The sequence below is a fragment of the Pistacia vera genome, unplaced genomic scaffold (assembly GCF_008641045.1).
Source record: "Pistacia vera cultivar Batoury unplaced genomic scaffold, PisVer_v2 Contig480, whole genome shotgun sequence".
Lineage (NCBI taxonomy): Eukaryota > Viridiplantae > Streptophyta > Magnoliopsida > Sapindales > Anacardiaceae > Pistacia > Pistacia vera.
In genome coordinates, this window is record NW_022196313.1 from 72,273 (window position 1) to 79,865 (window position 7,593).

Genomic DNA, 7,593 nt, shown 5'->3' on the forward strand with positions numbered 1-7,593 from the left:
TGGTTCTCTCTTATTCTCATCATACTCACCATGAAGGAAAATCATGGTTCTCACCTGTATAAGCTCTATATGCAATTAATACAAAAGAACTGCATGTTTCTTTCTTCTACTGTCTATTCTTATTAGCTCAAACTTCCGCATTCTTTCTCATACTCTCTCTCTCTTTCTATCTCATTCTTTCTCTAGCTTTCTCAAGCTTTCTCATTCTTTAATTCTTTCTATTATCCCATTCTCATTTCTGTTTCTCTTTCTCATAACTCTTTTCTGTTAACTCTCTTTAGTAGTCATGGCCTCATCTTACCGGAGGCACGGCCGAGACTTGCTCCCACTCTACGTGACTTTTCCTCATTCTAGCCGATCGGACTTGGTTATGCATGGATTCGAAACCTCTGGCCATGTGAGTGTATAATCTCTCTCTCGGGTACTCGGGTATAGCCCTCATCCGCATGCACTCTCACGGGCTACACCACTTCTCTACCTCATACTCATGCCGCCCTCTCAATGCGGCGTACATGCAGGAATAAACGGGTTCCCCATTGCATAACCTACTCTATACTCTTATCTCTCTCTTATTCTTTCTCATGTTTGCTCATCTCTTTCTCAAGCTAGTACTCATAATATAGCTTAACTCTTAGTTTTTCTCATCTCTATTCTTTCTATTTCTTTTCTTTCTCATTCTTACTCATTGAAATGTCACGACCTCATCTGACCGGAGGCACGGCTGGGCGCTACCACTCTACGTGACTTCCGCTCATTTCGCTACTGATCGGATTTAGTCATGCGTGGATTCGGAACCTTTGGCCATGTGAGTGTATTCTCTCTCTCTCTAAATGTCACGGCCCCATCTTACCGAAGGCACGGCTGTAACCTCATGGTCCACTCTGCGTGACGGTCACGGCCTCATCTGACGAGAGGCATGGCTGGGGATCACAAAGCACCCACTCTCGTGATTCTACTCATTACTCACAGGTTCCCCATTGCACAACTTACTCTATTCTCTTCTTTAACTCTTGAGCACAAGATCTCTACTCTTTCTCTAGCTACTCATCATAATGTAGCTTAACTCTTAAAGTAATTCTCTACTCTTTCTCAAGCTACTTCTCAATGCACAATTAATTCATATGGATGGTTCATACTCATTAATGCACTTATGAAATGCCAAATGCAATATTGCTCTAAAATCGTCATTCTGCACAGGTCACACTAAAAAGGGCATAACTTGCGTTATACACATCGGATTGCTACGGTTTTGGTCTCGTTTTAAAACTTAGAGACAGGGCTACAACTTTTATGTTTTGGTCTAAATCCAGTTCAATCCGTAACATGCCCAAAAATTACTCAGAAAGTCACGGCTGTGACAGGGCAGATTCCACTTAGGCATTTCATCAAACAACTCATGTGCATACCAAAAACTCTAATTATCACTAACTCTACTCATCTATTTAATCATCCAAAATGGGAGAAAAACTCCCTCATATAGTCATAATTCCTGCCAAGGAAAACACTCCCAAAATATTCATACAAACTCCTCCAACTTCAACTCAATTTCCATCTCTCATCACACATCAAAAACACTTCTCATAACACATATTCATCTCAACTCAATTCTCAACAACATAACATACTTATACAAGCATACATCTCTACTCAATCTCTAAATCTCTACTCAAAAGCTTATTCAAAACTCAAGTTGGTTGGATTTACTTACCTTATACTTGAGTAGTCTCCACTGAAGCTCTCTACTCTTGTTGGACCATAGCTTTCCCTTATTTCCTAAGCATAAACTTAGTAAGAACTTAACCCTTACATGAATAAAACTCATCTCTAGAGTAGGGATTCTTACCTCTTCTTGCTTAGGATCACTTCTTTGTCAAATTCCAACTCAAAACTCTCAAAAATCCCTTGGAAGATTGAGTGAGAAATTGAGAGAAAATGGGAGACGAAGAGGCGGTGGAAATGGGTGAAAATGAATGGGTTAAGAGAATTCAACCCCTATTAGCTCATATAATATACACTCTTTCCCATTTTGCCCTTACTCTTTCTTGAAATTTCCACCTTTATCCTTTAATTTTTTACAAACTCACCCCCATTTTACATTATTCTCCATGAAATTTCCTTACATTTTACTCCCCACTTTTCCTGCTAATTAGGGGTAGAAAGGTCATTTTACCCCTATGGAGAATTCTCTAGAAACTTCAAGGAACTTTTCCGCCGTCCCGTTGCCGCGGCAAAGAACTTTCTGTCGCCCTGGTGAAACATTCCAGAACTGACACCGCCAACACAGAACCAACGTCGCCGCGGCGAAGCTTCTCCCTCGCCCCGGCGAAGACTGCACTCCTAAAATCTGCCAAGTCTTGATCAATTCCAGGGTAAACACTCAACCAAGGGCCAACCAAACAACATGAACAATATACAAACTCATTTAGGGGCAATTCGATAACCTTTTAGGCCATACCATAAACAATGGCTACGTATCTCAAGTGGGGTGTTACACCCATGTAGCCGGACAACCTCTTTAATGAATAAATTTGCAACATCTTGAGCTGTATATGGATGTTTCAAGGTGAGAAAGTGGCTATACTTGGTTAAACCTACCATCACCACAATGGTGTCAACTTGAAAAGCCCTTGGTAAGCCCGTGATAAAGTCCATCGAAATGTCTTCCCACACCTGATTTGGAATAGGTAACGATTGCAACAGGCTAGTCGGACTTAGAGCTTGATATTTACTCCTTTGGCAAACCTCACATGCCTCAATAAAGGTGCCTATATCTTTTTTCATACCCTCCCAATACACTACATTGGCCAAGCGTTTGTAAGTGCGGAAAAAACTTGAGTGACCACCCATAGGAGACGAGTGAAACTCTTGTAATAACATCTGAATATGCGCCCTCGTGCATGGCACAACCAACCTGTTATGGTACATCAATTGGTTCCTTACTAGTTTATAGGGCAGTCGGCTGGACGGGTGATCAGTCTCAGATCATTTAAGAAGTGTAAACTCTTCTGATCTGTCTTTATCACGAAATGTCTGCCCAATAAATAATGTCTCCACTTCTAGATTGCCATGACCACAGCCATAAGCTCCCTCTCATAGACCGACTTAAGTCGGGACTGTAACGACAACCCTTTGCTCAAGAATGCCAAGGGTTTATTTTCTTGCATGATAACAGCCCCTAACCCATGGCCAGATGCATTTGTCTCAATCACGATTTCCTTAGAAAAATCGGGCATAGCTAAAACTGGTACTGAAGTCATAACCTGTTTCAATTCTTCGAAGGCCCTCTGTGCGTCACTGTTCCATTTGAACGTATCTTTCTTTAATAGTGCAGTTAGAGGAAGTGCAATCTTACCATACCCACTGACAAATATCCGATAATACCCTGTCAAGCCTAGGAATCCTCTGGGAGCTCTTAAATTTTTTATAACTGGCCATTGCAGAATGCTATCAATTTTGGAAGAGTCAACTGCTACTCCGGCTGACGAAATGATGTGTCCTAAATACTCGAGTTCTCGCTGCCCAAAGAAACATTTTTTGTGGTTGGCGACTAACCTGTTCTCGTACAGTGTCTGCAAGGTGATTGTTAAGTGTCACACGTGATCATCCATATTTGCACTGTATACTAGAATATCATCAAAAAACACCAGAATAAACTGCCGCAAGTATGGCGGAAAAAGGTCATTCAATAGAGCTTGGAAAGTTGCCGGTGCGTTGGTTAGACCGAAGGGCATGACTAGGAATTCATAATGGCCTTCATGGGTTCGAAAGGCGGCCTTCGGAGTATCTTCTCCTCTCATGCTGATTTGGTGGTACTCCGACGTCAAATCTAATTTGGAGAAGATTGTAGCCCCCTCGTAATTCATCAAATAACTCATCCACTACTGGAATTGGGAATTTGTCCAGGACAATGATTTTGTTTACCGCTCGATAATCGACACATAATCTCCATCCACCATCTTTCTTCTTGACTAATAACACGGGACTAGAGAATGGGTTGATACTTGGTTTGATAATGCCGAAGGCTAACATTTCTCTGACAATTCTCTCAATCTCATTTTTTTGGTAGTAGGGATAGCGGTAAGGTCGGATGTTTAGTGGTTGTGCGTTGGGTAAAAGCCGAATGGTGTGTTCATGGTTCCTAATGGGAGGTAGGCCTGTTAAAGGTTTAAAAACCCCTTGGAACTGCTCCAAAATTTCTCTCAATCGACTGTCTACATCGTCCCCATTTTCTGGTTGTTTGTGCAAAGATCCAAATTCTATAAAATAGCTCTGCCTTTCCCTCTGAATTGTCTTCAACATTGCCTTCAGAGAGACCCATGTCTTGCTCAGAGCTAGGTCCCCACAGAGTGTCACCGTCTTACCTTTCTTCTTGAATCTCATTACCTGATTTTTCCAATCTATCGTGGTTTCTCCCAACGTTTCTAACCAGGCCATTCCTAACATTACATCCAAACTGTTCATATCAAATGGGAAGAAATCCAACACTACAGTCACTCCTTAAAGATCAATACAGACTCCTCGGCATTCACCTTCACTTCTCACCCGGTAACCATCCCCTACCCTCACTCCAAACGACTGTGTTCCAGTAATAGGAATTTTTAATTTCTCCACAGCTCCTCTACTAATGAAATTATGAGATGCTCCACTATCAATCAAAACAATCAGCTCTGTATCCCGAATCTTCCCCTTCAATTTCATGGTTCTTGGCCCATTGATTCCCACGATAGAACTGAGTGACAACTCCACGTCCTCTTGGTTAGCTTCCTCAGCTTCCTCGTTCATCTCTTCCACTTTAACAAGCCGAGTTTCTTCCTCTTCTTCTTCCACAAGGATGACTTGAAATTGTCTTTCTCCACAACGATGACCAGGAAAAAATTTTGCATCACACCTAAAGCATAAGCCTCTCTCTCTCTTTTCTTCTGGATCTCGTTCTCAGTCGTGTTTAAAGGGAAACTCTCTGCAAATGGGGAGATTCTGCTCTATGGGTTGATTAACGGTGGAGCTGCTACTTCGTTGGCTGTTGTTTGAGTTAGTATTTGGAGTTGGAAATCGTCGCTGCTGGTCATGGAGGTAATTAGATCTGGGTATATTTGTGAATGAAGGCTGGAAATTATTATTATATTTGAATCCTTGGCTTGGACCCAATTTGACGACCTGACCCCACTCCACCAAAAGAGTTTTGACTTTTATTTGCCAAACTAATTCCCCCAAAACGTGTCACTCTATTCATTCCATTTTTAATTTCCTCTAAGGCCCAATTTTTGTCTTCAATCCTTTGGGCTAATTCAATTAATTGGACCAATGTTTCAGGCCTCCTCAATCTTACTTCAGCTTTAATTTCGGGCTTAAGCCCATTGATAAATGCAGCCCACAAACATCTTCCCTAACCTCACGAAGAGGAGCAGATGTTGCTTCAAATTTTCTGTGATACTCCTCCACAGTTCCTGTCTATGTAATCGCCATTAACGCCTTATAAGGTCCTTCCTCTTGAGACCCACTAATCCTATGAATAAGCGCAAGTTTGAAAGTGGCCCACGACGTCATGGGAGCTCTAATTTCCATCCATTGAAACCAACTAACAGCATCACCTTCCACGCAAACCGCAACAGTGTTTAATCAATCCTTTTCCTCCTGGATTTTGTACACGCCAAAGTATCTCTCAATTCTGAAAAGCCACCCATATGGATCGTCTCTTGTAAAGATTGGTATATCCAATTTTTGGCCACCATACTCCGGTCTTCCTCGCTCACGGTGGTTGTGATTGTCATCTGCCTCCCCTTGGTTTTGGTTGTTTTCCCCATTAACTCCAGTTGATCCACTCCCTTCTCCCTTTCCAGCTTCTTCTTCATCTTTTCGTCTCATCCACGCTTGCATCTCAACCAAACACTCTCTAATCGTATCCAGTTCCCTTTCAATCTTATCAACCTTGTTCTCCATTCTTGTACCAACCATAACCTTGCTCTGATACCACTTTGACAGAAACCTGGCCTACCTCTGTAACGCTCAACTCACAGACACTTCCCAGATTGTTTCAATTCTGCTGGTTATCAGCCCAGAATTTTCAGTGAACCAATTCTAACCAAAATGCTGCTCTCAATGGAACACAACAATATTGGACAGATTTGATAATTGTACTCAATGACAGATCAAAGTGAATTCTATTAAGATAACAATTCTTTACAACTCAAATAAAGCAATAATCGATTAAATCAGAAAAACAGCTCATCCAAGATGAGTTTGCCAACCATAAGAACCCACTGGACTTCGAGAGCCAGCATCTCCCCAAATCCCTTCCCTCTACAAAATTCCCTCCTCCACAGATCCTTCCCGCTGCCTTTTATTCTTTGTGCTCCATTGTTGTAACTGAATTCAGCTCCCCAACCACTTAGCATTTGCCACTTGTCACTTTCCCATAAACCCAAAACCACCCTCCATCACGCTCAAAGCCTGACCTTAGTCCCTCAATCCTCTGTTTGCGCCTTTATTTTTCCTCCTATATACCAAGGTATTGTTAGTCCATCAAATTCTTATCTCTTTTTGTTCGTTGCAGTATAATATGATATCGTTTCTTGTGTTTTATGATTATATAACCTGATATGATGGAATTTTTTGCTTTAGCCTCAGTCAAGCTGTAAGAGTTGTGAGAGATGTGGTAGTTTTAAGGTTGGAAATTGGAGACTTCTGATTTGTAAACAGAGCCCAAAGTTCTGTGTTAGGTAAGAAAACTTTTAACGAATCAGCTTATCAATTTTTTTTGTTCATGAAACTCACAGTAAAATCATTTCCATCTTCCAGCTGAGATAACTCATTCATACAAAATTTTGAAGAAACTTCGGATAACATTATTCTTTGCTAGTCTTAAGCCTAGAGTACAAAATAAGGGGTGATAAGTATCCCAAATAATTTATCACAAGATGCTTCTTGTATTGCACAGGAATGAATTGCACAATTTCCCATCCAAGGTTTATTGTAGAAAGATGAAAAGTAATTTTATTGGCTCATTCCTAGAATTAAGTATGATACTCTTTATCATCCACTCAATCTCAATACACTCTCTAAATAGGATTAATGACTAATAAAGCCTCATCTTTTCATCTTTTAACCGGCATTACGCATGGCGAGACTTTACAGCTTAAATATTGTCATTGGGCCTAAACCTATAAGCTTAAACTTTTGGTTTAAGTAGTTACTTAATAAATCTATTTACCTTTCACATCAATTATCATGCATATTTTAATGCTCTTTGGGGAGTTTCTTTGTCCTATTATTTTTCCCTTAACTAGCATTTCTAATTAGACTTAATAACCTTTTATATTCCCCCTTTTGTCATAAAATAACCACTTTCCACATAGTTGGTTCGTGCTTTCCACATTTATCCATTGTGTGCTATGACATCTATGATAATCAGATTCCATTTGCATCTGTTACGAGGGTGATAGTATTTTTTTGGTGTGCATTAGCTCCTTGTTTAAGTTATCCTAATTCTATAGGATATTCTGATTGAAAGCTATGAGTTGGACAAGATCTAGCCACATTATGAAGCTACCTTGGTGATATCTCCACAAGATGAATTGGCTTTAGTTTCAATTCCAT